Source organism: Hyposmocoma kahamanoa, unplaced genomic scaffold (genome assembly GCF_003589595.1).
Source record: "Hyposmocoma kahamanoa isolate Upper Pololo Valley unplaced genomic scaffold, ASM358959v1 62, whole genome shotgun sequence".
In the NCBI taxonomy this organism is placed as follows: Eukaryota; Metazoa; Arthropoda; class Insecta; order Lepidoptera; family Cosmopterigidae; genus Hyposmocoma; species Hyposmocoma kahamanoa.
In genome coordinates, this window is record NW_020653850.1 from 4,304,705 (window position 1) to 4,332,499 (window position 27,795).

Here is a 27,795-nt window from a genome sequence, read left to right on the forward strand (position 1 = left end):
AACATGGAGTATTGCTTCCTGAACTGTAACAGAACATGTTCGCATATACATTCTTCCTACTACTGGCCACTGGCTGTATATAGAAATGTCAAAGATTAGAAAACAATGAAATCAAGGATTTGAAACTGCTTAAGCTGCCATATTACTTACTCTGATGGCTTACGTAAATTCAACATGACCAGGCTCGAAGATCGTAGACGTGAGTTGAACTTATTTGTGAGCTGTCAAAGGTGTATCCACTCAAATAATTTTGTAAAGATCGCAACAAGTGAAAATCTGAAGGGGCTGTATCGAGCGAATACGGTGGACGAGGTATCACATCTCAACATAACTGCAATAGTTTTGAGGGCTTTGTAAAGATGACGCACTGCTATTACAATAGCAATATATCATTGCCGAAAGTAAAATTTAAATCTCTACACGTTATTGAAACTGTCGTTAGAATATTGCAAGAAATAATTAAGGGACATTTACTTAACTCAAAATTAGACAAACTTTATGTGAGCTAGGTCTGGCCAAAACATGCAGTACTTTTCCCTATTATTTTTAAATATATGTGACCAGTAGGAAATTGTAAATGTCTGTAATAAACTTTCTCAAACATGCTCGGAAAATGTTTGCATTACTTTCAAAAACCGAACACGGAAAGTTTTTCATTTATGGATCATGCGACTTCTTCTCGGCCAAGGCCTGCAAAGGAAGTATGAAAGTCCATTACAGTCCACTTCTCTAAACTTTTAACATCTACATACTAATAATGAACCAAGTTAATAGGCAAAATAACTCATATAGCCAAACACCAAGAGTTCGCAATTGCGAAAATTAAAAGTACATGTACCGCTTTTTTGTTAAAAAAAAGTGATATAGGTCCTTTTTTCTGTTTGCCGCGAAAATAAATTCTAGTGAGAAAAGCGATAACAAAAATACAGCAATGAATACTCATTCAACCGTAATAAGAAGTTCAGCAGATTAATTGTGCCTGTAAAAACTTTGTCAAATATTACTTTTAATTAACATTATTTTTACATTTTCTATTAATACATCTTCTTCTCTTTAGTATTTTATTATGTCCTCACATTCTTTGAGAACAGCACTATGTAAGCCTCGGCAAGAACGGGAATTGCTCTTATTAATACACAGCGTCACTGGCGCTCGGTTTTGTCACTCATTATTCGTCCAGCAATCCCTTACTTCCCGGCCTTTGCAATAATAACGCACACACGTACATGTACTATTTTATTAATGACCCTTGACTGGACGTGAGTATGTTTCATCGGTTCTGAAAAATACACTTTTTGAGTTTATACACATTACAGTACGATATTTTACTTGTTATCGTGATATTTCACGACGCCATTACGATTCTTCTGTTCTGGGCGTTTTTTGTGAAATATAATCTTAAAACTTTCTCGTCTATTTTTAAAATGCGCACAATTTTTTTTTAATGACTACGGACAATATAACTTTATATAAAAAAGTTTTTTTCTTGTTTAGATTTAGCTAGTGGCATAAACCGTGTCGACTTTTTGGCCAACCCATTTGAATAGCATATGTTCCCGTCATTATTTTCTGTAGTATTATGTTTTTGAAAACAACACTGTACTATAAGTTTCAGCAAAGAATAAAGTCAATATTTTCTTTAATATATTTCCTTTTATTAAATATAAAAGAAATGTTGAGTACAATTACAATTGTTTATATTGTATAATTGTCTCATTATAGAAATGAACACATGGCCCCTTAAATGAATTTGTGACTTTGTGAATAAGACTCTAAAAAAACAGCCGCCTATTTATTCTTCATAATAATGTCATGTCTGTTTCGTAAAAGAACTATTTTTTCAACATAAATTACATATTCGTAAATACATAGCTAGTGTAAGAATGTTAATTTAAATTTAATGTGAATTTCTTTTGGCTGCAACTATTTTGCTTTTCTTCCTGTTGTTAAGGTCGTCTCAAATTGCTACAGCTAGGCGGTGGGCGCGATGCTGCGATGCATTAAAATGAGCAATACAACTTAAACTTTATGTTCTGCAACATAAGGTTGTTTTATTATGAAAACTGACACGGGTATCACACATTATAATACAAAATTAACAGGACATACTCGCGTAGTATTTTAGCCGCTCACTCGATGCGCTCATCCTACCGCAAAATGGCGGCTATTTGGTTTCGCAGATTAGAAATAAAAATTATTATTCTGCATTACTAAATAAATACCCTCCGTACTACAATAAAAACATCTCAAATAAAATGCAGTAATACACCGCAAATCCTGCACTTAAAAAGCACTAATGAAATTTTTGGTGTATTTGGGTAAATATGATAATATTCCGTTTGAGTGGTTCTAACGTTTACCATGAAATTACTCCTTAAAGTATTGTTTATAAACATTTATATTAAGGGTAAACTTAAAAAACGCTACTTACGGTATGTTTTCAATAAATAAACACCGAAATCACCAGCCCAAACAATAACACACACGATTGTCGTGACGTATTTTTGAAGTTGTTTATTTTTTTTAAATGACAGACCCAGGCATTAAAAACTTTATGGTTTGCTAGAGTAGTTACCGAAATAGCAATTAATATTAGTTCTTTTACCTGTTATAACTTCGATATTCGATAAATCGGTATAAAATCATCACGGGCACCTCTAGGTGTGGTATGCGTCTACGGCTGCAAGTATCGCGTGAGCGGTTAGTCGGATAGTTTCAACCATAATCGATGGTCTTCGTCAGAGGTTGAGTGCAATGTTCGCGACCGCGTCACGTCTAGCACCGCACGCTGCGGCTCACTGCGCGCGCGCCGATGACGCAGTCGGCAGTGATGAACTCGAGGGGCTGATACGTTGCATCAGTGCGTCCTGGAACACTTCTTCGCTACTGCTGTCCGTACAATTGTTGTCGGGAACAGTCCAGCACACAGAGCTCACCACGTCGTTACTACTAACATCTGCAGCTGCATACCGAGCGTTATGAAGACACGGCTTCTAGGTCGATGGCAAGCTCCAGCCTCCGTCTCTATCCATCTCTATATGTGATTTTACCTTTAAGCAGACGATATTTTATTTTTAATGTGACTCGAATCATGCTTGTATCAACTTGCAAAGCAATCCTCATACCGCTAGGCCACGACGGCGACGGCCTTACTATAGCTAGTTGAAATTTCTGTATTTAAGTAATAAGAACTATACGTTAAAGATGAAAGTGGCTTAAAAACTTTGTCATTAACTAATAAGACGACCAGGGAGTCATACCAAAATAAATTTTATGGTTCACAGATGAAATATTAAGTTTGTTTAACAATTGTCTCCACATTTTTGTGCTCAGAACCAAAAGGTCGACGAAATAGGCTTGGGGGGAGGGCAGGTATCTTGTGTATATGACTGTACATACATATACTTCACGCCTTTCTCCCATCGGGGTAGCCAGAGACAACAGTCTTCCACTTACTACGGTCCTGACGCACATCTTTCGCTTCATCAATACACATCAATGGTTTCATACACGCTCGTCGGTTAAGGGTACTAAGGGTACCCTTCTTTAGGATGGCCTCCATATTTGGTCACGGTAAGTTCGCCTTGGTAGGCCCAACTTGCCCGCTCACAGTCGCCTTATAAATCTATTTCGTCAATCTTCTTTCATTTATTCTCTCTAAATGTCCGCATAATATTAGTAAATAAATATGGTTGCTTACAAAAATAACATGAACTGGCCAAAAAATAATATTACGTAGTGTTCATTGGAGGTATCATATATTTTCAAAGTCAAAGTCAAAGTCAAAGTCAAAGTCAACGTCAACGTCAACGTCAACGTCAACGTCAACGTCAACGTCAAAGTCAAAGTCAAAGTCAATTTCAAAGTCAAAGTCAAAGTCAAAGTCAAAGTCAAATAATCATTTATTCCATAGGCAAAATTTTTACACTTGAAAACGTCATTCTTTAAGCTCTGCTCGTCCACTACGCTGACCTCCCTGAGAAGAACGAGCAAGGAACTCAAGGGATTGCTCTTTTCAAATAATCTTAAATGCCATAGATTACATTTTGAATCATATTTGTGTGGAGTCTAGACTCACGTTGTCTTTCTACATATCTTTGTCTATCACGTAGTCTACAATTTTGTAATATGACTTTTCAATTAAAATACTTTTGATGTTAATTTTAAACTTAGGAGATGGTAATCTTAATATGTGCTCCGGAATCTTATGGTAAAAACGTATACAGTTCCCCATAAAAGGATCGTTTACTTTAGTTAAACGAAAACGTGGTTACATGAGTTTGGACTTAGCTCTAAAGTTAATATTATGAAATTTTTTTTTCTTATTGAAATTATGTATATTTTTACGGGCATTCAAAATATTTGAGTAAATGTACTGTGATGTCAAATAAGTAGTAACTAATTAAATTAAGACTCATGATGCGAATGAAGCTTCATACTTGACATCGTCTTTAACTTCGACTAAATCATCATTGTCAACCCATTTATACGTCCCAACGCTGGGCACGGGTCTCTTTTCAGACGAGGGTTTAGACCATAGTCCGCCACGCTGGCCCAATGCGGGTTGGGGACTTTACACGTTTTTCGAGGGTTGTGAACATTCTTCAACGTACAGGTTTCATCACGATGTTTTCCTTCACCGAAAAGCTCATGATAAATTTCTAATTAAATTTCGCACATAAATTTGGAGAAACTCAGAGGTGCGAGTCTGGATTCGAACCCACGACCCTCTGCTTGAGAGGCAGTAGGTTAAACCATTAGGCTACCATGGCTTTTTCGACTAAATAGTCGAGTATTAATTATTTCACATTTATTGTTTCGGACGGAGAACGAGAATAGACCTCCTGGTAAGGGCGGCGGGTAACCGATGAATACACGTCGCGTCAGATCGCCTGGTCTGGAAATCTTTGGGAGAGGCCTATGTTCAGTAGTGGACATCTCCAGCTAATGTGATGATGATAAGACTGCAGCGCTATGTATCAATAGTTTATTTCTAATTTCTTTTTAACTAATAAATTATTTTTAATACAAATTCATATTATTGTTATTTTAAAATATTTTGCAAAACATGTTCCGACGTAAATTAAACAAAATGCATCTATATTAATATTTTTTGTAACTATGTGTAATGAAAAATAAAGTGTTTGCATTAATAATAGACACGATTGGTTTTTTTTATGAAACCATAACAGTTGCGGTATAGTTTAAAGCTTCCAATCGCAAAGATCTGAAGGGCATTGCCACTGCGTCCGTCAACCTGAGACCTAAGTTGAAAAGTTCCATGTGCCTGTAATTTTACCAGCAACCTTACCCCTAAAATCCGGAACATGTTAATAATGAATGCTTACTATTACTATTTGGCGGCAGAAATAGGCAAGGTGGCAGTACTTCCGTGGACGAACTCTTTCACAAGGAGCTTTTAATGCCTCGAGACTTTTTTTTATAATATCAAGTGTCGAGACGAATAAGTCGTGCGCACTTGATGCTAAGTTACACGCTTGTCCATAACAGTTACAGTGCCATAAAGATCTGAGGGCATTACCATTGCGCCCGTTTCTCTGAGACATAAGTTGACAAATTCCTAGTGCCTGTAATTTCACCAGCACCCTTCAAAACCGGAACACAGTAATGCTGACATTACTGCTGGGCGGCAGAAGTAGATAAGGTGGCAGTACTAACCTGGACGAACTCTTTAACAAGGAGCTGCCTCGAGACTTTACCACTTTAGCCAACCATAGCCATGGGTCAAGTAACGGTCTCGAAACATTAGTTCATTATTAAGATCAAAAAACAAAAGTTTCATTACCAAATTTAAATTTCAATTTGTTATTTACGATAGGAGCTAAAGTTTTAATATGAAAATTCTAATTGCGGCTGCCTGGACGTAGTTTCACTCTTTCGACAGAGAATTAGTTATTTTGAACAATACCGATCACCAAAGTTTTTACATTCAAAAATAGGTTTTTAATTTAACATCAAAAGTAAATTACCAAGTTTGGATTAAATTGAATCTCCAGTAGGCTTATTCTTTCCTTCTTTCTTGCCAATGAATAAATTAGCATTTTATCCAAACGGGGATCTTTTTAAAAAGTGCTTTCGGGACATAAAGGAAATTGTGTCGGGAACAAGGATATCTTTTTAATATTACAAGGACATTTCCTTCAATGAATCAGAATTTTCGAATTTAAAATAAAGTTTTAAAGAGAAGGTTCATTACTGAATGTTACATGAATGATGTCTCAAAAGATATGATAAAGATTATTTTAAAAAAAAACTTTTTTTTTTTGTTTTCGTTGTTTTATTTTCATTGGAATTACATCTATGTAGCAAGTGTTAATTGAAATCGATTAACGGAAAGCAAGTGAAATCGAATACACCGAATTCATCCCCTAATTTGCCACTTTTAGAGATAAAATATTTTCTTTTAAATTGGAATATTGGTTGGTTGGTGGGTGTAATGGTTCCCATTACTGAGATACACCTTTCCAACAAAGAAAGTACCATCGAAATCTGTTCACAAATGTAGGAGTTATCGCGTAACATACACACGATAAAAAATACAGCCGAATTGGGAACCTCTTCCTTTTCGAAATCGGTAAAAAAATGTATTTGTAGCGCAGTGTGTTCGGATCCCACTGCCATCAGTCAAATTTATTAAGTGAATAACGCAAACACTCATAGTACGGGATTAGGGAAACGGGGGAAAGGGGTGTTTTTTTCCTGGTGTTTCATTGACCATGAACAATTGATCCATGTGGAATCGAGTACATGGACCTGCTGGGAATAAACGAAATAAAGGTCCATTTACTTTAATTTTTCAAATTCAATTATTAGGCTTTGATAGTAATATTTTTTTATGTAATTTGATGCCCTCATTTGTGATTCAATAATTTCAGTGTTGTGCGGAATCAACCAACACATTTGAGGTAGTATTGTCTCACTCACCATATCCATTAACTAAGGAGTTAGGAGTTACATATTTCAAATGGCCTTAATTTCGTTTGCATGAAAATAAATTCTGAAATAAGGCCCGTATAAAATAAAGCCTGACGCGGAAAAATTAAAGTTCGAGCTGAAGTACTATCAACCCTTAATAGGTTGATAAAGATGATTGAAAAAAAGAAACGTTAAATATGGGAGGCAGTAAAACGCGTCTTCTCTGACTTGTTTTTATTCGCTGACAACGCGTAGTATGTACGCTTGCCTACTTTCGACTTTGATTCGACTACTCGACTACCTATGTGGCCGAATGGTTGTCATGCTGAGCTGCCACGCAGAGGTTCCGGGTTCGATTCCCGGGCCTAGAGAAATATTTGTATGGCCTAAATTAATTTCTCTCGTGACTTTGGGTGTAATTTGTGGTTATCTATGTGTGTTTATAGTACCCGCTCAGGGTTTCCCTAGTACGGGAGTGTGTGCGTTATTATCCGCTCACGCGATGCGCTCTTCCTACCGCAAAATGGCGGCTATCTGGTTTCGCAAATTAGAAAAGCATTTAGTTTAAATACAAGTTTTTATAAATAAAAATTATTATTCTGCATTGCTAAATAAATACCCTCCGTACTACCAACAAAAACATCTCAAATAAAATGCAGTAATATACCGCAAATCCTGCACTTAAAAAGCACTAATGAAATTTTTGGTGTACCTGGATAAATATGATAATATTCCGTTTGAGTGGTTCTAACGTTTACCATGAAATTACTCCTTAAAGTATAGTTTATAAACATTTATATTCAGGGTAAACTTAAAAAACGCTACTTACGGTATGTTTTCAATAAATAAACAACGAAATCACCAGCCCAAACAATAACACACACGATTGTCGTGACGTATTTTTGAAGTTGTTTATTTTTTTAAATGACAGACCCAGGAATTAAAAACTTTATGGTTTGCTAGAGTAGTTACCGAAATAGCAATTAATATTAGTTCTTTTACCTATTATAACTTCGATATCCGATAAATCGGTATAAAATCATCACCGGCACCTCTAGGTGTGGTATGCGTCTACGGCTGCGTGTATCGCGTGAGCGGTTATTATTATTATAACTAATAATAAATTATCGCTATACCTATACTACAAAAAGTGTGTATTTTTTATGTCAATTATTATTTTTTATAATAACACGTGCCGAGACGAACAATTTGTATGCCTAGTGTGTCATTGACCATGGACAATTGGTCCATGTGGAATCGAGTACATGGAACTGCTGGGAATAAACGGAATAAAGGTCCATTTATTTTAATTTTTTCAATTCAATTATCAGGCTTTGATAACAATATTTTTTGATGTAATTTGATGAACTCATTTGTATGTCTTCCCTATTTACTTGTTTCCGTCGTATTCCTGTAATTTACTCAACAAAAGAAAATATTTTATTTATAACGACCTGATGAAACCACTCAAATTTTCTCTCGTGAAAAATTAAAATTGAGTTCAAATTGTCGACTGACGTTGATATCAATTTCTTTTCGATTTACGACACGTTACGCTCAGTATTCGAAAGAGGCGTTGCCTAAACATTTCGTGGAGAATGATCGTTTCAATGATGTTTTAATAGCAAGATATCGCATCCTTGATATATCTTTGCGAGAGAGGAATGAGAATATAGACGGTTCAGTCAACAACATTTATTATTAGAGATGAAAAAAAAAGTACAATCGGTAACAGGTCCCAGATTCTACGAACGTCTACTCACAGACTTGAAAAGTGTTACAATCGACAAAACATTTTGTGCCGAACTAAACGAGTAAAAAAGTTATTTTTAAGCAATTGTAATTTTGTTACAATGACTTCGTTGTATTTCGACAGGCAGTAGTTATGCTACTTTATTTCCTCTGACTTTGTGGGTAAACGGTTACCATGTCGGACGGAGATCCCAGGTTCGATTCCCGGGCCGGGAGAAATATTTATATGACCTACATCTATGTGTGTGTCCATGGCACCCGCGACACAGGGTTTCCCTAGTGCGGGGTTATGTTGAGTGTTTCTATCTGTGTGTGTGCGCGTGTGTTGTTTTATATTCATTATTATTGTTTGCGTTAGTGACGATCATATTATCCCTTTGCATTGTATTTACAATTTTAATACTGTGACATTAATAATATGAAATAAATGATTCTATTCTATTGCAAAACACTCCCTATAAAACTAAATAACGCAATACATAATATTCAAGCCAAAAGGGTACATAACTATAATAATTTTAATAGTACTCGACGTGAAGTTTAACATTAAGGAAATTAAGGTGGTTTGTTAGGTTTGATTTATGGGCACGTCCTCTCGTTTGTAAGAATTTTAGTGGGAGTGACGACAGACGGACGAACAAACGTAAGAATAGCTAGAGTTGTGAGAATAATTTAAAACTTTAAAACTAAGTGGTCAGGAACCAGAAAATAGGGCAAACAAAAAAAAAAGTTGGAACGACGATGAAGGAGGTCAGCATTGTCACAAATTTAAAGAAATTACCATTCATGTGACGACCTCCGTGATCAGTTTTTATGGTATCACCATGTCTTATGTTCCGGATTCGAGCAACAGCCGGATCAATGTAGAAAAACTAAGTTTTTCATATTGTCTCGGGTTTGGGTTTTTGTGGTACCGTCGTTGTTTACGATTTCCATAACACAAGTGCTTTAGAACGGTTACACATGGCGGCTTTTAGTAGCGATGCAAACGCGCGTTCGTGAGACGCACTTTTGTATCGCTACACTTGCGATTGATAGGTATTGCATCGATGCAAACGCGCGACTGCACCGATACAAACGCGCATTCGTATCGATGCAGTCGTGCGTTTGAATCGCTGCTTAAAGTCGCGGATTGGGGCAACATATGTGATTGTGAGTAATATTTATTTATTTGTACCTACATTAGCGTCACAATAAATTCATAAAAAAATATTTATAATAATATATTTACGCAAAATCGTGAACAAACAAAACGTTACTGCGAGGAATAAAATTAAAGTGGTTACTGCTTGACAATCGTCTTCAAATTCGCAAATTCATTTAAGGGTCAATATATTCGCGTATATAATAAGATTTTGGTTGATGTTCGCCATTTATAAGGTTTAAAACTATAATGAAACAAGCTTTTGCGTCACTGGATGACAAAAATCCATAGTGGTGCCCTTTTTTGCAGGTTGTTTAGGAAATAAATGTTTTATATGATAAATTTATAACTTTATTAGCAGTCTCTACTGCTTACTCCTTGTGAAAGAGTTCGACCAGGGAAGTTCTGCCACCTTACATATTTCTGTCACCAAGCAGTATTGTGAGCATTACTACGTTCCGGTTTGGAAGGGTAAGGCTGCTGGTGAAATTACAGGCACATGGGACTTGTTAACTTATGTCTCAGGGTGACGGGCGTAGTGATACTGCCCATATAATATCTTTGCCATTTAAAGCTCTGAGTGGCACTGCAACTGTTATGGATAGGCATGTCACTTACAACCAAACGCAAGACTTGTTCGTCCCGTTACTTGGTATTGTAAAATGACATAAAAAAGTAGTAGGTAAGCTATTAAGCAACGGGAATCTGCCTTACGAATGAGTAATCAGTTTAATCATAAATGAGACGATTTCAAGTGTTGCTTCCCATGAAATATCAAAATGGCGACATCCACAAAATGGCGAGTTTTCGGAAGAGAGGTTTAAAGATAATACAAAAGAAAATAGTCAATAACGTTCTTATGCTTGAATAGGAGAGTTATAAAATTTCACATTTATGTATTATTTGTTTCTTGTCTTATTTTTATGACTCGTGTAATCAACTGTAACATCAGGTCATGGCATTTGCATTCGCAGCAGAACATGCGCCGCGTACATTACAACGTGACCGCTGACAAAATTGTTATTTTACGTATTAATTATAAGTTACTTTTCGGCCCTTCGAAAATTAAAATTCCTTTAGTTAAGATATTTTTTTGTATAAGTGCTTTTAGACCTAACATACCTAACTTCAGATGTTCGTAAAATTATTTTGTTTATGTTTAAGAAATACCTGTGTGGAAACTTAATATAGTTATTCATCGTATTTGTTCGTCTTTACTTCATCTCCACTGCAGCCACCCTTTATAATTCGTGTAATGAAAGCAATTTCGACGTATTATCACATGCAACTTTATTAAACCAAGGGTGCAATATCACACTAAAAATACTTTTTCAGCTGAATTATTGTCATAAATGGGAAACGAAGTGAATTACAAGCAAATATAAGGATTTTTGTATTTAAGCGGTGAATAATTTTGATTTGAGAAAAATATAGCAGTATTTTTTAATTATTTTCTATGTTGTCTGTTAACTACATACTTTATCTGGTTTCCTAAAACATTAATTGTCCCGAACATCCAGAGCTGAACGAAGTTTAAAAAAAGAATTTTCTAAATTTGCTACTTAGAGCCTTAGAGGATGCAAAAAAATAAAGGTAATAGTTTAAGCTTAGAGCTATATATTGCTACCGAAATCGTCAAAAAATTAATGTTGTTCCTGAAGGAAATTGTACCACAATTATTAATGTATTTTTTACTATATAGATGTTTGTTAAGAATACGAACCATTAGCTGAAGTTTGGTTAGGAACCTTTTACAATTTTGTTGACAACGTAGAACAATAAAATAAGCATAACGACCACCGATACGGTTGAAGTTATGATGAACATATACGCCAATTTTTTTTTGGTCTATTTCTGTTATTTTTGTAAACAGCCTTAAGTATGTAATTACTAATATTCCCAAATCTTGTGATAAAAAAAGAAACTAAAAACAAAATTCGAAAAAAACAACGAAATTGATGAAATAAAAATAATGTAACAAAAATAATGTAAGAACAGAACAGATCCAATAATTAACTTAGGGTGGTGTTTCATTGGTGGTATCCAAATTGTAGTCGAATTCACCATTGTTTAAACAGACTTCAAAACTCTCGTGGTTTGAAAAAAAAAATTTAAAGTTTGTTGTCACTGTACGACTATTTGGTAAGACTAGGTGATAAGGCAATCTCAGTACAGAGTACTAAAAAACCGACCTCAAAAGTAAGCGGAATTACATCTATTTGCCAAGTTTTATTGAAATATCCCCTAGTTCGCCACTATACAGGACTTGACACAAGAGATAATAAACATCGGTTCTCACTACTCAAAGTACATTGAGAGATAAAAACGCCTTGAATTGGAGAATAGCAAAACCAACCATTAAAATAATTGCTCCTTAAGCAAAACTTAGGTGCTATTTATAAGAATGAATGTTCATGCGTGATCAGCCACCCTCAGAGGAGGATGATTTTCTTCAAAATGAAATGGGACCACTATGAAGGTACCCTCTTTGCAACAAAAAAGAATCATGAAAATCGGTTCACAAATACAGGAGTTATCGCGTAACATACGTACATAAAAAAAACATACAGTCGAATTGAGAACCTCCTCCTTGTTTTAAAATCGGTAAAACAAATAATAATTATTTATCATGCCGTGTCTATAAACTACGTTAATTTGTTCATAGATCTTTCCCTTAACAGATGCTCGATGCCGGTGGCAGATTGCGGCTTCCACCTAATGTAAATATTCTGTGACAAGACATACAGACCTATCTGTAACCAGAAACACTTCAAAATCTTGTTATTTTATAAGTAGACATAACATAATAATTGAACTAATAGAACTAGAACTGTTCAGAAAACTACTGCCACCTATTTTTGCCGCCTAGCAGTAATGCGTGCGTTACTGCATTCAGTAGCAGTAGAGGTCCTTGTGAAAGAGTTCGTCGGTACTCAATTAGATTGTATTTTTTTTCTATGTATGTTACGCTATTTGTAAATCGACATTGTCGATTCTTTTTTTTTTGTTAGAAAGAAGTTAGTGACAGACAAAAAGTTTTTTAAGAAAATTTTCCACCTCTAAGTGGTGGTTTTGCGCACTTTCCGGTAACCAATTTCAATAAAACTTGGCAAATACATGTAATTACACGAACTTTTCAGGTCGGTTTTTTTAGTACTCTGTACTGAGATTATTGTCTCTTATAATCCTAGGCCAAAACAACAAAATACACGATTTAAAAAAGTCCTGAAACAACAATGTTGACTTAAGAAGGGAAAGGTACTTGCGGTTTAAAAGGCTTTGCTAACGCCATTACGAAAAAGACTAGCCATTTAGTTTTATATAGAAGGGTATAATAGTACTCTAGTGTAATAAAAATTCGCAATATCTAAAGCTTGTCGGTTTCCCTAGCCGTGTTCCTCATTCCCGGGTCTAACGTAAATATTTGAATACTCCCACGGAAGCAGGGCATGTCTGTCACGGAATCAGTGTCGTAGTCAGGGAGAAATACATTTATTTTTATTGTATAACCGATATAAAGGGATCCCTGATATACTGAATGCTCCTGGAAAGCGGAAAATATGTTCGAGTGACAAAGATATCAGTAAGTATTATATCTAGGGTCGGCGGACTAAAGCACTTAAGTCAAAAAAGTGCATCATTTGTTAATATATAGTTATATATTATTTTGTATTGTTTATAGTGTTGAAAGATGTAAAGAGAATGATAAATTTGAAAAAGACGCCCCTAGAATAAAGTTACAAATTTATGAAGTAACAAATGAATTTGACTTATGTGCTTTAGTCCCCCGACCCAAAATATATAAAAAATTCATCGCCACCTTTGAGAATTTTCTGGTTTAGAAAAGTGTTAATGTAATGTGCTGTACAACCACCCCAATTGCCTGGTTTCTAACTAGCGAATTTCCTGTACTATGAGTACCAGAGCAACGGAATTATGGGATACTTCCCAGAACACCCAGACCAGAACCAATTTAGAAAAGTTTATTTCCCAAATTGGTTCCACCGGGAATCGCACCCGGAACCTCCGCATTAGTATTAATCGTCGTATATATGAGGCTAACAAATGAAACTGAGTCAGCTAAGCATGAGTATGAAAACAAAGATTTTTTGCTGAAATGGTTTATTATTATGAGTAATATTTGTTGTGTTAATTGTTGGTTGATTGTTACATGGACATAACTTACACAACACGTAACATGAAATTCTATATAGAACTATGCAAATAACTTATTTCCGTCAAATTGTAAGTTACGCCCATTTCTGCTAAAGGGGACATTATGGTCGAACCTTTTTGTTACGTACATTCTATATTTTATTACGGGTACACTGTACCGTTTTGGAGATTGGAACCAGTACAAAAGAAGATCCCGACGACCTACGATAATTCAATACAATAACAGGAAAGGGGTTCTCCATTGTGGTCACAGCTCGGGTCTTTGCCACTTTTCTGTGACAAGATGGTGTAAGACTCGTTTCCACGCCCAGTGTACACGGCAGGACGGAATTTGGATAATGCATTAGTTGATGTTGTAATAGTTAATATCGCTCTCTTAGATTTAGTGTCACCTTTTAATGCCATGTACCTTTCCAAAAAGTTTCGGTTGACAGTTTTGACGTTAAAGATTTGTAGACACATTATTAGTTCTCTGTTTGTGGTCATTAGAGGCGCTGTACAAGCATTGCTACCCACAACTATCAATGTGAACTTATGGTAGAGGCAATGGAGCTCTGCTTATGTTTTTGTTCGACTTCCTGAAACGTATCCTTCAGTTTTGGTCATTTGATTTTCAACTATTTTTAAGACATGTCTGCTATTCAGTACCACCCCTTTGGTTCGTGGGTACAGATCCGGATTGTTGCGAATATCCACATCCTCTTCAGCATCCGCATTCATCGATGCTGATAGTCACTGCGGATATTCGAGTCGTACTATAATTTACAAAACTTCCAGACACAGACTGTGAGCTAAAAAGTAGCTCGGCTGTTATTTTTTAAATATAATTTTGAAAAAATCCTGAACAATTAAATTAGGCAGATTGTTTTCATGCCGATAAATTCTTTTATTTAGAAAGTCACAAAATCATTGATATATTATTGTATTTATCAAGTTCTTAGGTTTTCGCGATTGTTACACATAGGAAATGAAACTATTTTTCCGGATTTAAATCGCGTATATTTGTTTTTTCAAACAAACCGACGTTTCGGGCCCTTTACAGGTCCCATGGTCACGGTTGAATATACGCGATTTAAATCCGGAAAAATAGTTTCATTTCCTATATTATTGTATTACCAAAGAAATAGATAGTTTTTTCATGTGGATAGATTCAGTGAGGATGCACATTTTGCGCGTTTTTTTAATACATTAAATCAGCGTCCGCATCAGCATCCACAGATGCTAAGGTCAAAAAATCAGCAACAACTCTAGTCATAGATGAGGAGAAGTGGCGACCAGAATTACATTTTACACTTTTTTACACTTTTTTTACACTTTTATATGACCCTATACTATTTTTTTTATAACATCAAGTGACGGAACAAACAGTCGTGCGCCTGATGGTAAGCTACACGCCATAACAGTCACAGTGCTACACAGAGCTTTAAATTGCAAAGATCTGAGACATAAGTTGACAAGTCCCATATGTGCCTGTAATTTAACCAGCACCCTTACCCTTCAAAACCCGAACACAGTAATGCTGACATTACTGATTGGCGACAGAAATAGAAAAGGTGGCAATACTAACCTGGACGAACTCTTTCATATGAACTCTACTGCTGCTAAAAATTATTTACATTACATACATGAAACAATGAAATCACTTGACTATAAGTGCTTAACCAATTGTCACAGGTCATTTGACAATGGTCGTAGAATAGAAATCTTTTTAGCATTTGACATTTAGGTGTTTGTCTTGTTCGCAGATTGAATGCCGTAATCAAATAGGCTTCAGGAAAATGCTCGTAGATTGATTTTGTACGTGATGGGCATTTCTTTATAATTCCCTATTTATGTTCTAGGCATTTTTATTCGTGCCTAACCGATAAGGTGATTGGTTATTCGATTATCGGTGATTAGTGATTGGTAGTTTGAATGATTATTACAACAATAATGTATACAGTCACCCTTGTTGTATTAAAGTCAGACATAAAAAAATAAACCTAATGTAAAGGGTTCATTCTCATAGGGTGTGTAGTAAGTAAATTTAGTTTTCTTCTTCTTCTTATCTTATTGATGGCATACACTATGATGCTTGCCATCGTGATGAAAGGATTTGCCAATAGGTTTAAAATGTTTGCTGATGGTTACCCAGGTAGCACCAGACGTACAGGAATGCTACGCCGTGCAGGGAGGCTCTTTTCGTGCACCCCGTATTGGTAACTAAAGTTACAAAAATAATTTTAAAAGCATAAACTCCCACGAACTTGGAGTAGGATTTCAGAATAAAGATCCAAGTACAGCCCTGTCCTCACGGACATACGTCACGACGTATATACAAACGTCAAGCGAGGGGAGGAATTTTAACGGAAATTTAAAATCAGAATATCGCGTGTAAAATTGCGTATTTACACGTAACTCGATCCCGAGTGCTGTAAACGGATTTCATTTTGCGTCGTTTATATACAACCTTATTTTATTGACAGTAAGATTTAATATACCTACCATTAATGATAACATTTTTTACGTTGAGAATACGTTTAGAAGCTGTTTAGAATTTCACATGAGACGAAATGCCATAAGTCGCGATGTAGCGTCCTGTACACAGAAGAACAACCAAGAGGGTACACATATTTTAAAAAGTGTGATTTAGAAAAATAAGTAACTTCTTTCTGTCTGAACCCATACCTAAGCACAATGAATGTAGCAATAATTTTAACTAATGAATACAATCATTTTATGATTGTTTCCATTAAAAAGTATGATTGATACAGTTAAAACCGTTTGTTAATTTAATTAAAAACTGACTTTTTTTTTAAATTGAATCAATAACACTTTTTAATGGAATTAAGCACAATATGAATGAATTCATTATTTAAAACTGTTGCTACAATAATTGTGCTTAGGTACAGCACACCACTAAGGCAAACGACTTACCATCTCACTGCCACTAGGTGTGCCTTGTGGAATGAGAAAAATCTCCACGTTAACTTCCAGACAGGTCGCTGCAGAAATAAGATATAGTCTCGTCGATAATGTATTTACCACAGACCACATAAATAGCAGTAATTTACTTTGAATACATTACACCTATATTAGATATTACAGACATTAGTGATGTCGCCTCCAATGTATCTGTTTGAGATGACCAAGTTAATTACACTTGCGTTATTGACATGTAATCTAATGTAAACAACCAAATGCAATTTCCCCTAATGCAATTCGAGGACGCTTTAGATAATGGATTCTGGAGAACGTTGTTATAAGATGGTGTTGGTAAATTCACGTGAGTTTAGTAGTAGTAGTCAGCAAGAGACGTGTATCTGCTAATGGAAGACGCTGAAATTAATTCGCATTCAGATAGGTCAATGCGCAGACAATATGTCGACCTTGGAAAGCGATAATGCTGTATCCCGCAAAACCTGCGAAAATGCTTTTTTGCATATTCTTGTTCAGTTTTTTTTCTTCTTCGATTGGTCTGGGTCTCATGTCTCTAAAATGAAAAATAAACTCTGGACAGCATAATTTTTTTGACGCTTTTTTCTGATTAAGGAATTTTAAAACGATTAAACCCACAAAAATCCGGTGTTTTTTTGCGAAATGTGCGTTACAAGAGCACGTAATTAGATTTTTCTTTGCCTATGGTTACAGCATTTTAGCATTCCCTAATATTAAAATTGTACCACTTACAGCACTTACGTGGGTATTGTTAAGTACGAACAATGTGATTTACAGCGCGTTACGATGTTTGAAAATAAATATAAACAAGTACAGAACTTCTCCATACGTCATTTTATCCTTCCCTCACTTCATGACACTGCGACTTACAGCAATCTTTAGAGACTGCGCATGCAGCAGTGATGATAGTTGTGTGCGTTGTCCGAGATTTTTTATAGCATAATCGGAAGTATTTTTTCAATTATTAATGAAAATATTATATTTAATCTAATTTATTTATTCAGACCATAAAAGGCAGAAATTAAAGAAGGAAGGAATTAGGATTGGTAAACACGATGCATTTAACTTTCTTACTTGAATAAGTGAGAAAGTTAAATTATAGTGAAATTAAACCAATCACCATGATAACGCATACATATAACGCATACACTCGACATAGCCCCGCACTAGGGAAACCCTGTGTCACGGGTGCCATGGACACACACATAGACAACCACAAATTACACCCAAACTCACGAGAGAAATACATGTAGGCCATACAAATATTTCTCCCGGCCCGGGAATCGAACCTGGGACCTCTGCGTGGCAGTCCGGTATGGTAACCGTTCGGCCACGGAGGCAGTTATGATTAAAGTGATTTTATTCCACTGAAAAATCCTACTAAGTTACAAGTTATTGTGATTTATGTAGGTACCTACGTTAATATGTTTAGGTGATTATTGTTCACTAAGTCACTAAAACGGATTTAGATATAATTTTGCAAACAAACCATTTTCTGGATACATATGTACATATATTTCTCGCTACATCTCCCATCGAGGCAGGCAGACACTACAGCGTTAACACAAGAAATGTTTATACCTGTAGTGCATTTCCGTCTTTTTATTAATTTTTTTCTCACTCCACATGACAGTAACCTACATGGATTTATTCAGTTTGAATGACTGCTATAGGTATGGTAAGTCATTCATACTACAAAATTTAATTGTAGAATATATTGTACACACGCTAACAAATATAAAAACACAAATAATGTCACAAAAAAGAAGAAAATGGCTAGGTGAGTTAAAAGAGTAGAAAGACATAATTTTCAGTCGACGAATGCTATGCTACTAGATCATAACAATCTAAGATTGAAATTTTAAACAACAAATTGCTATCAAACGGTTGTAATAAATTGAAATCTGATCCAATGTGCAACAATCTTCCATCGGGAATAATTCAACCAGATTTAACGCCACACACTGCATTAAGAGGCTCCGTGAAGTGTCACCAAAAGATATGCAACACTCCAAGCTCAAAACTAGTCAGATACAAAAGTTTGTGATCTGAAGCCCATGTTTAGAAACCCTGAGAAAAATTTATTCAAAGTACCTACTGAAATGATCTTAGAAATGTGTACTTTCAAAAAGGCCAATACTGCAGAAGCGGGCTGCAGGTCCCGGACGTAAGCTGCAAATGACCAGTTATCACCCAAAAATGTCGATGATGTACAACCGGGTTGCTGTTCATGGAATATTATGACAAAGAATTACGACGCTATTTAGAAGGTTTAATATCAATTTTTTTTTTTGAAGTCTGCTTAATGGATGAATATTATGGTTTTAATTTAAATTATAATCATGATAAAATGTTTCTATATCGAGGAATAGGGGTTGTTTAATTATTATTGAATTTATACTAACACGTAATCATTTTAAATCAAACATGTAGATCATCCTTTTCCTTGTAGGTACTAGGCAATAAACTAAAATAGAAAATATAAAAACGGAAAATAAAAAACTAGTAATCAAAAGTAAGATTAGTTGTTGATTATTGTTTTATGGAATTTAAGGAATTTATTATTCATTAGTTCTAAGAACGATGTAATATGGCACACAAAGTGTCAATGATTTTATTTTATTGTGTTAAATCTCCAATTATAATTCGATTTGTTTCATTATACTCATTGTGACCAAAGTCTTTTTCACAAAGAGTGGTTCTTTTTAATAATAAACATTTTAAAAACCATGTAAATTGCATGTGATTTGCACTAACACCATTTTAATGTTACCTGCTTTGGTTTACAAAATACTCTTACAGCAGTATTGAATTTCGTACATCTTCAAGAAGCTAACAATTAAAGACCAAAAATGCGCTAAGGAGTGCTAATTTATGTACATCACTCTTAGAGCATCTTAAAGCTACAGCCTTAGAATAATAACGCATAGAAACCTAGTCCGCACACGCTAAGTGAAGCAAATTGAAGCGCGCCCAATGGGCCTAAACGAGCGCGCGGGCCTTCAGTGCTCAAGGTCAACTTGTACCGCGAACAGATCAAGAATTTTAGCTAAAAATGACGAAATGTGCGGTAAATGAGTGTAAAAATACGTCAGACGAACATAAAATAGATACTAACATCACATTCCACAAGGAAGTAACGCGTTTCAACTTGTATTTTTATATAAATATTCACTAAAACGGAAAATTAACCTACTACTAAAACTAGCCTGTATGAATTTGATTTTTGCCTCACTTATGACTGTTCATTTGATATGAAACTATCATTCTATGTGTTATTATTCTAAGGCTACAGCATGTTTTGGGGTTAAAATCTGAAAATCAAATTGTCGTAACCCACATAATCGTCATTAGGAGTAGGAATGTTAGAAATCCGAGTTTATTGTTAAGAAGTCCTAGTTTTTAAAAAAGGAGGAGGTTCTCAATTCGACTGTATGTTTTTTTTTGGTATGTATGTTACGCGATAACTGCGGTATTTGTGAACCAATTTTCATGATTGTTTTTTTATTGAAAAGTGGGTACTTCCAGAGTGGTCCCATTTTGAAGAAAATCATCCACCTCTAAGGGTGGCTGTTCACGCATGAAGATTCATTTTTATAAATTTTACTACGGAGCAATTATTTTAATGGTTGATTTTGCTATTTGTCCAATGCAAGGCATTTTTCTCTCCATATACTTTGAGTAGTGAGAACCGATTTTTATTATGTCCAGTGTCAAGTCCTGTATAGTGGCGAATTTAAGGATATTTCAATAAAACTTAGCAAAGGTAATTCCACTGATATTATTATAGGTTCATTTGATAAATTTGACACAAGAAACTCGAACCGTTACAGAGTTATGATTTTTTTTTCGTTTTTGCAATTTTTGTTTTGGCTCCAGGGAAAACTTGAGTTTTTGAATGTTACAGCATTATCGCTTTCCAGCGACGATGTATAAATGGGAGTTCTGAAATCACGAAAGTCTTAGAATTGAAAAACCATTACCACCTTCTCAAACTGCAAAGAAAAAACCAAGTACTCCATTTGAAAAGTTTTTATCTTGGGTCCAAATTACAGTTGTCGCAAATTTTGTTATACCTTATGCATTCAGATTTAGATTTAAAGGAATGACTGTACACAATATTAATACTTGAAATTTAGTAGTTTCGTAGGAAAATTAGATACACGCTTGGCCACTTGACGTTGAACGATGCATTTGTTTAAAAAATGCCTATTCACTTTAACCTTAAATAAATAATATTTCATTGTGAAGGGCGATAAACAAGAAATTATCAACGATAGGCTTTAATGGCTGGAGGTTTGTAATTTTCACCGCCCGTGCTACATACAATATTTTACATCACATTTGCGTGGAAATAGATATAACGATAATTTATTTATAATTTTTTTTTTCTAAATAAACGGCTTGTGAGACTACTTAGTCTCAATTCTGCCAATGTCCGTTTTCTAGTTTCATAAACGTTATGAAGGGTGTGTTAGAATTTTGTTCGGTGAACGATAATTAATTTCTTGTGTGAATAAATATCGCTTCACAACACAACGTTTACGGATTTTGTAAATAACGGATTTTCGTTTCTTTTTTAAAACAGATTGCCAACTAACTAAAATGTTATAAAAGCATAGCTGCATACAGCCACAATGTATTAGATATAAAATAAATAATGCCCAAGTTTTTAAATTCTGTAGAATTTGAATTCACAAAATAGTATATTTTAGTAATATTTTAAATTTAGTAAAATATGGTTAAATTGTAAATGCTTAATTTTTTATATATTTCAAGTTTATGCGAAAAATACGTTTAATAAAATAAAAATTTTTGCTTAATCTTTACGTAATAAATCCGTAGGGCGATAATGTAATGAAAAAGCCCGTGTGCATAATTTATGACATTACGGTCGACTTTGACTGTAAATATAAACCTTACCAATTTTTCTATATGTTTGTTATAGATCCTTTGTATTACATTTTTTCGACTTTTACCGCCATAAGCGACAGCTGTGAGAGACTTATGAAGCTTCCTAAATTGGACTTTTCAGGAAACACAGATATCCCATTCTTTTGCATTAGGAATAAGCAAGCAAAGTGCTTCTCGCGAGTGGGTGGTATATTAAAGACATAAAGATAGATGGATTGCTCTATATATTCTCGTCGACACATATTTTATTCCGACTGCGGTACTTACATGCAATACTGATATGCCATTCGTTTCCAAACACTTGCACGAGGTATGACCTCGTCGCTGTCACAAATAATGCAATCAACTTAGGAACATCAGCACCTTTAAAACCAAAACACAGTTTTGCTGACATTACTGATTGGCGGCAGAAATAGGTAAGGTGGTACTTCCTTGGACGAATTCTTTCACAAGGAACTCTACTGCTACTAAATAAAGAATTATTTATGCACAGAGGTGCAGGATGGGTGGGGGTGGTCGCGGAGGACGTTTGCACGTTTGAACTTATGACCAAATACAAATCTAAAAAGTATCATATAGTCCGATAAAAAACTTAAAAGTTTATTTATTTACACACATATCATAAACTCTCTATAATGTGTTCAAAAACCGCAAATTACGACCAGCATCAAGGTAAACTGTTTTGTTAGAACAAATTTCTTAAGTGTGAAAATGTTATTGCTTCATAATAACATCGAATTCGATGTTATTATTACATTCTAATTTCGAACATCTGTGAAAAACAAAACAATTTGATTTGACCTCAATTCTAATATCAGTCGACATGAAGTTTTATTCGAAATGAAATGTCAATAGCAAACAATTTTGACAATTTCGCACGTTACTTGTTATCGAACGATATGATAGTTGGGGCCGATTTTAGTTCGTCTATGAAAATAAAAAATACGGTTGTGTGACGTGCGTGAGAAAAGTTTTTATTTGCCGCCATTTCGCCAGGCGTTACATGCGTTTTGTGAACACATCACAGAGAGCTTATAACATGTGTGTATATAAAGCAGTGGATGTAACTGTTCATAATTAGGCATTAAAATAATCGTTAGATGTTTTTGTGAAACCCGCCTGTCGGCTCGTTTAAACCTACACTAATATTTTAATGCCTTTCACTAGGTAACAGTCACAGGAATTACTATTTTGGTAAATTAATTATGTTTTGTAAAAAGTCATGGAACAAAAGTTTTTGTTTATTGATGTCAGTAATATAGTCTTGTGAGGTTGTTAGTATTTTACAAATAACCCTGTATGCACCTTTATTAACCTTAATGGCCCAATGGCTTGCGATAAGGGCACGGGATGATCAATACGGGAAATGCATTTTCCTAAATTGGTCTGGATTTTCTGAGTAGTGTTGTGAATCGCGAATTAATTCAAATCGATTAACGTAATCGAGTAACATCTTTTATAAAAACTATCACGACTGTAGATTAAGATACGTATGACAGCCAACGCACTCGCGCGCAGGGCGATTTGGATACTATCGAAGCAATGGCGGCCGTTGGACAGTATATTTATTATTTTACTTGATATCGTTACATTTTGCCCTTCTACTATTCTATTATGTGAATGAACAGTGTGTATGATGAACAAGACTCACCGTGAGTTATTCAGCTAATCAGAAATCAGAATCAGTTATCAGTCCTCGCGGCTCGTAAGAGTCTATTCAGTATAGACTCGGGAGGTATTTACCCCGTTTGAGTTAGTTAATACTATCAAATCAGTTAGTTGCATAACATTACGTGACAGGGTGTTCACCCATGCAAATCAGTTTGAAGATGCATTTATGCACTTTATGTGCAGGTATATACGTTGTTTTTATCAGTTTAATCGCCATTCTTTAGGTCATTAGTGAATCGGCGACAGGTGGTGCCTGGTTTCTTTTTTTGCCAGTGCCATAGTATAAAAAATATCCAAGTTTCTGTCTAGGTAATTATTGTGGTTGTATGGCACATTTTGTTATTGTTAAGTGGGACATTATGTACGCTAGAATACATTACGCCAGCAGTTAACTTCATTATAATATTCGAAGAGTGTTATGAAGCTTTTCATTTACTCCAAAGTTAGCTCCGCTTTCATGTGGTCTACTCAACGATATTAAAGCGCTATATTACAACAACTATATATTATGAAAGTCCTCGCCAAAACGAATAATATGGGGCAAAGTTAAGGTAAAATTCAAGGTGGCTTCTGTACAAGAACTTCCTTTCATCTGTCTGCCTTTTCCGTCGTCAGATTAGATGTGGGTCACCATTATATTTTACTTTCATTGGAATCATATCTAGGTGTCAGGTTTTATTGAAATCGAATAACGGAGAGTGGGTTAAATTCCATAAACTGAATTCATCTCCTAATTTGCTACCATTAAAGGTGAAATATCATCAAATTTGAATGCTCAGATCCATAGAGGCTCCTAATTATCAACATAAAAAAGAATCATCAAAATCAATTCACAAATGTTGGTGTAATCGTGTAACAATCATAAAAAAAGAAAGTACGGTCGAATTGAGAACCTACTTATTTGAAGTTGGTCAAAAAGAAATCTCACTATGTTATTTATTCAAAAAAAAAACGAAAGTACTAGAACGGAAATGAACAGAGACCTATCAAGTGTCGCAACAGTATGTGTTGTGACCCACATCGATGAGTTGTTCACTGTCGTGGCTTTCAGCTGACAACTTGACAGTTAAAATGAAGTCAGAGATGTAGTTATTTGAGTTAACACTCAGCTTTGTTTACATTTTTTAAATAATAATAATTTAATTATTTATTTAGGCATGAATCCCATTACATTACACATTCATATAATAGTCATGAGAATTTAAAAATAAAATGCAAGTTACAATAAAAATAAATTAATAATGAATTATTACGAGCGTGTTGATGTGTTGAAGAAGATATAGTGACAAAGATAAGAACAGTAATTTTCAGATAAGTTTTTTGTACTCAATTTTGGTGGCAATTTTTATTATTTAATTACTCGAATACTTTATCGTGAAATATTAAAGAATATGTCAGGTTACCACACTCGATTATTAAATAATACTTCATTATGATATTGTATAAATATTTAAATAAAAGGAAATTGTCACCAAAATTGAGTACAAAAAACTTACCTAAAAATTACTAAGAAATGCTTAGATGGTTCGGACATGTAGAGAGAAAGAATGATAGAAGATTGTCAAAATAGATTTATAAGGCGAATGTGAGCGGGCAAGTTGGTAACGGTCGGCCAAGGCGAACTTACCACTTCCAAAAGAATGGCTAGGTTAAGAGTACGGCTGACACATAACAAAACCTAGTAAGAGCTTTAGACAAAATTTTACAGGAAAGTCTAAAAACACAAATCAAAATCACCCTTAAACTTTAATGTAAAAAGTATTAGGTAATGTACCAATCAACACACACATACATATTACATACATACATCACAACATACATGAAACTTTTAACTACTTTAAAACCTAATAAGTGTCAAAAACCTGGGCGCCTACCATAACCTTTCAAAAACAATCTTATTTCAATGTAAGCATAAAGTAAGCTTATTATAATATTAATCATATTCGTACCATGAGAAACCTGTCAACCAAGTAATGTATAATTGCTAAAGTGATTGAAAGAACGAATGATTTCCAAATATTGTCTATTCCTTAATAAAAATAGGAAAGAAATAACGCTATATGAACTATATAATGCCATCTCTTTCTTTTTTGATGTTCCGAATCGTCTTATCGTAGTATAATGTTTAACTACTTAATGTTATTTACATTCTGGGGAAAATTAACTGTTAAAAAAAGAAAAGTACGTAATAATAAAATCTGTTAAAATTACGTTGTTTCCAATTATTTTTCCGCATTTTCATGAATAAAAATAAATAAAACAACCTGTGTCTTGATAGTTACGTTGTGAATTCGGAATTATAGTCTAGTGTCAACTGTTAGTGTCGCCAAGGAGCATATAGATGTCGCTGATCTCGCACACGGCGCATGAAACGCCTCACTTGTATTACATTTCGAGAGCTGCCTATTAAGGAGAATAATCACTTATTGCAAACATCCGTTACACAACACAACACAAAAAACATTAACGTCTGTTAAAACCCCAGTCGCTTCTGTGCCAATTGCCAGAATGGTGGCTTTTAAGCTTCATTCATCTAATATCTTTTTGTTTTGAAGAAACACATTAGCATTATTAGATAGGTCGAATGTGATGCCTATTTTGTATTTATTAATTGGCCTCAGATGCAGTATCCCAGTAACACAAAGTTTTCGTATCGCATTAGAATTAGCAAGCCTGTCTTTGTCGGTGAAAAGTTTGTTTTCATCTTGATGAGATAAGAAGACTATGTACTCAGTTTTTTTTGCCATTTTCAAGATACTTCCTAGAGTACCTTAAACGTCTGATACTTCCTGGTGGTATCCTCGTCAGAATCCGATGAAGTCTTCATTGTTGGTGATGATCGCTCGTCAGAAGATTCGGCTTTTTCTTTTTTTTTCGTTTTTAACGCCTCCCATCTTCAATTCCCACTATAAATTTGTCTTCACCACTAACTATATTTACATAGAAATATGCAATATTTGAATAAACGAAAAATAAAACCAAAATTGCCGCCTTTCACATGCAAAGGTATCCGCGGTTTTTTTCCCGGTACTGTAAATATTAAGTATAAATAAAAATAATCACATTATTCGCAATCAAATCCACTCAGTATTTTATAATTTTCAAATTGTTTTTTCTCAATTCCACAATTTTGAGTTACGATTTTACGATTTTGAGGTTTACGCATGCGTTTTAAAAGACTGGGGTTGAATTTTGACAAACATACAAATCTCGTATATTATTATTAAACTGCTTTTAAGCCCCTGACTCGATATGGACAGTTGTAAAATTGTTAATAAATAACGCAGTTTTATCTTTTTCAAGTTGCAACCCAATTATGCATGTATTGTAAAGTAGCTGGATGCCGTAAAAAGGAAATGTAGAAAGCGAATTCACCACATTCAAATAAACGAAATCTCTGTGTTATAAATTCAAAGCTGCACTTAAAATATCCATCTTGTGAACACATGTGCTTGCTAAGTTTTCGCTTGGCAGACAATGCTGGCAGACAGGCACTCAGCTGCGCCAATGTTGCAATGGTTTCAACTATACACCCAATAGATAATAAAATATAAATTTTTGAACTCGGTGCCAAGTATTATGGTTTTATTTTTGTAACTTTCTGATGTTCCGATTTTTCGTAGAGAATGTGTTTTCATTTTTAAGGTTATTGAATATCGCGATGATTTAATACATTCTTTTTTTGCATTAATTGTGCTTAATTTAAGAAATTATTTAGGAAATTAAACTATTTTTCCGGGTTGAAATCACGTATATTTGTTTTTTCAAACAAACCGACGTTTCGGGCCCTTTACAGGTCCCATGGTCACGGTTGACTGAGGTGGTACAGTCTTCAACCAGTTATGTCTAATATTAATGCAAACCACCCTATTTTTTCACTATAGTTACAACAGTTATTAATTAAATACCTTATTTTTAATTTTACAAAGAAAACATTCCAATTTACGCTACATTAAGTTTTACAAATTATTTTATTGAATGATTTTTTTATTAAGTTTAATTTATTATTAATTAATAACAAGATTTTAGACAAATAACAGAAATTAGAAAAAACTAAAACATATTAATTACTACTGCAGCCTTATGTCTGTTTGGGATTTTTCATTACAGGAAATACTGGATCCCAAACTGGTCGTACGGAGAAACCATCTTCCCTGTTGAAATTAGGATGTTTTTTAATTTCAATGGCCTCTCGCAGCATCCTGGGTAGATAACGGACTTCTTTTGCAAGGACCTGGGGTTTGTTAAACTTCATTGAATGTGTA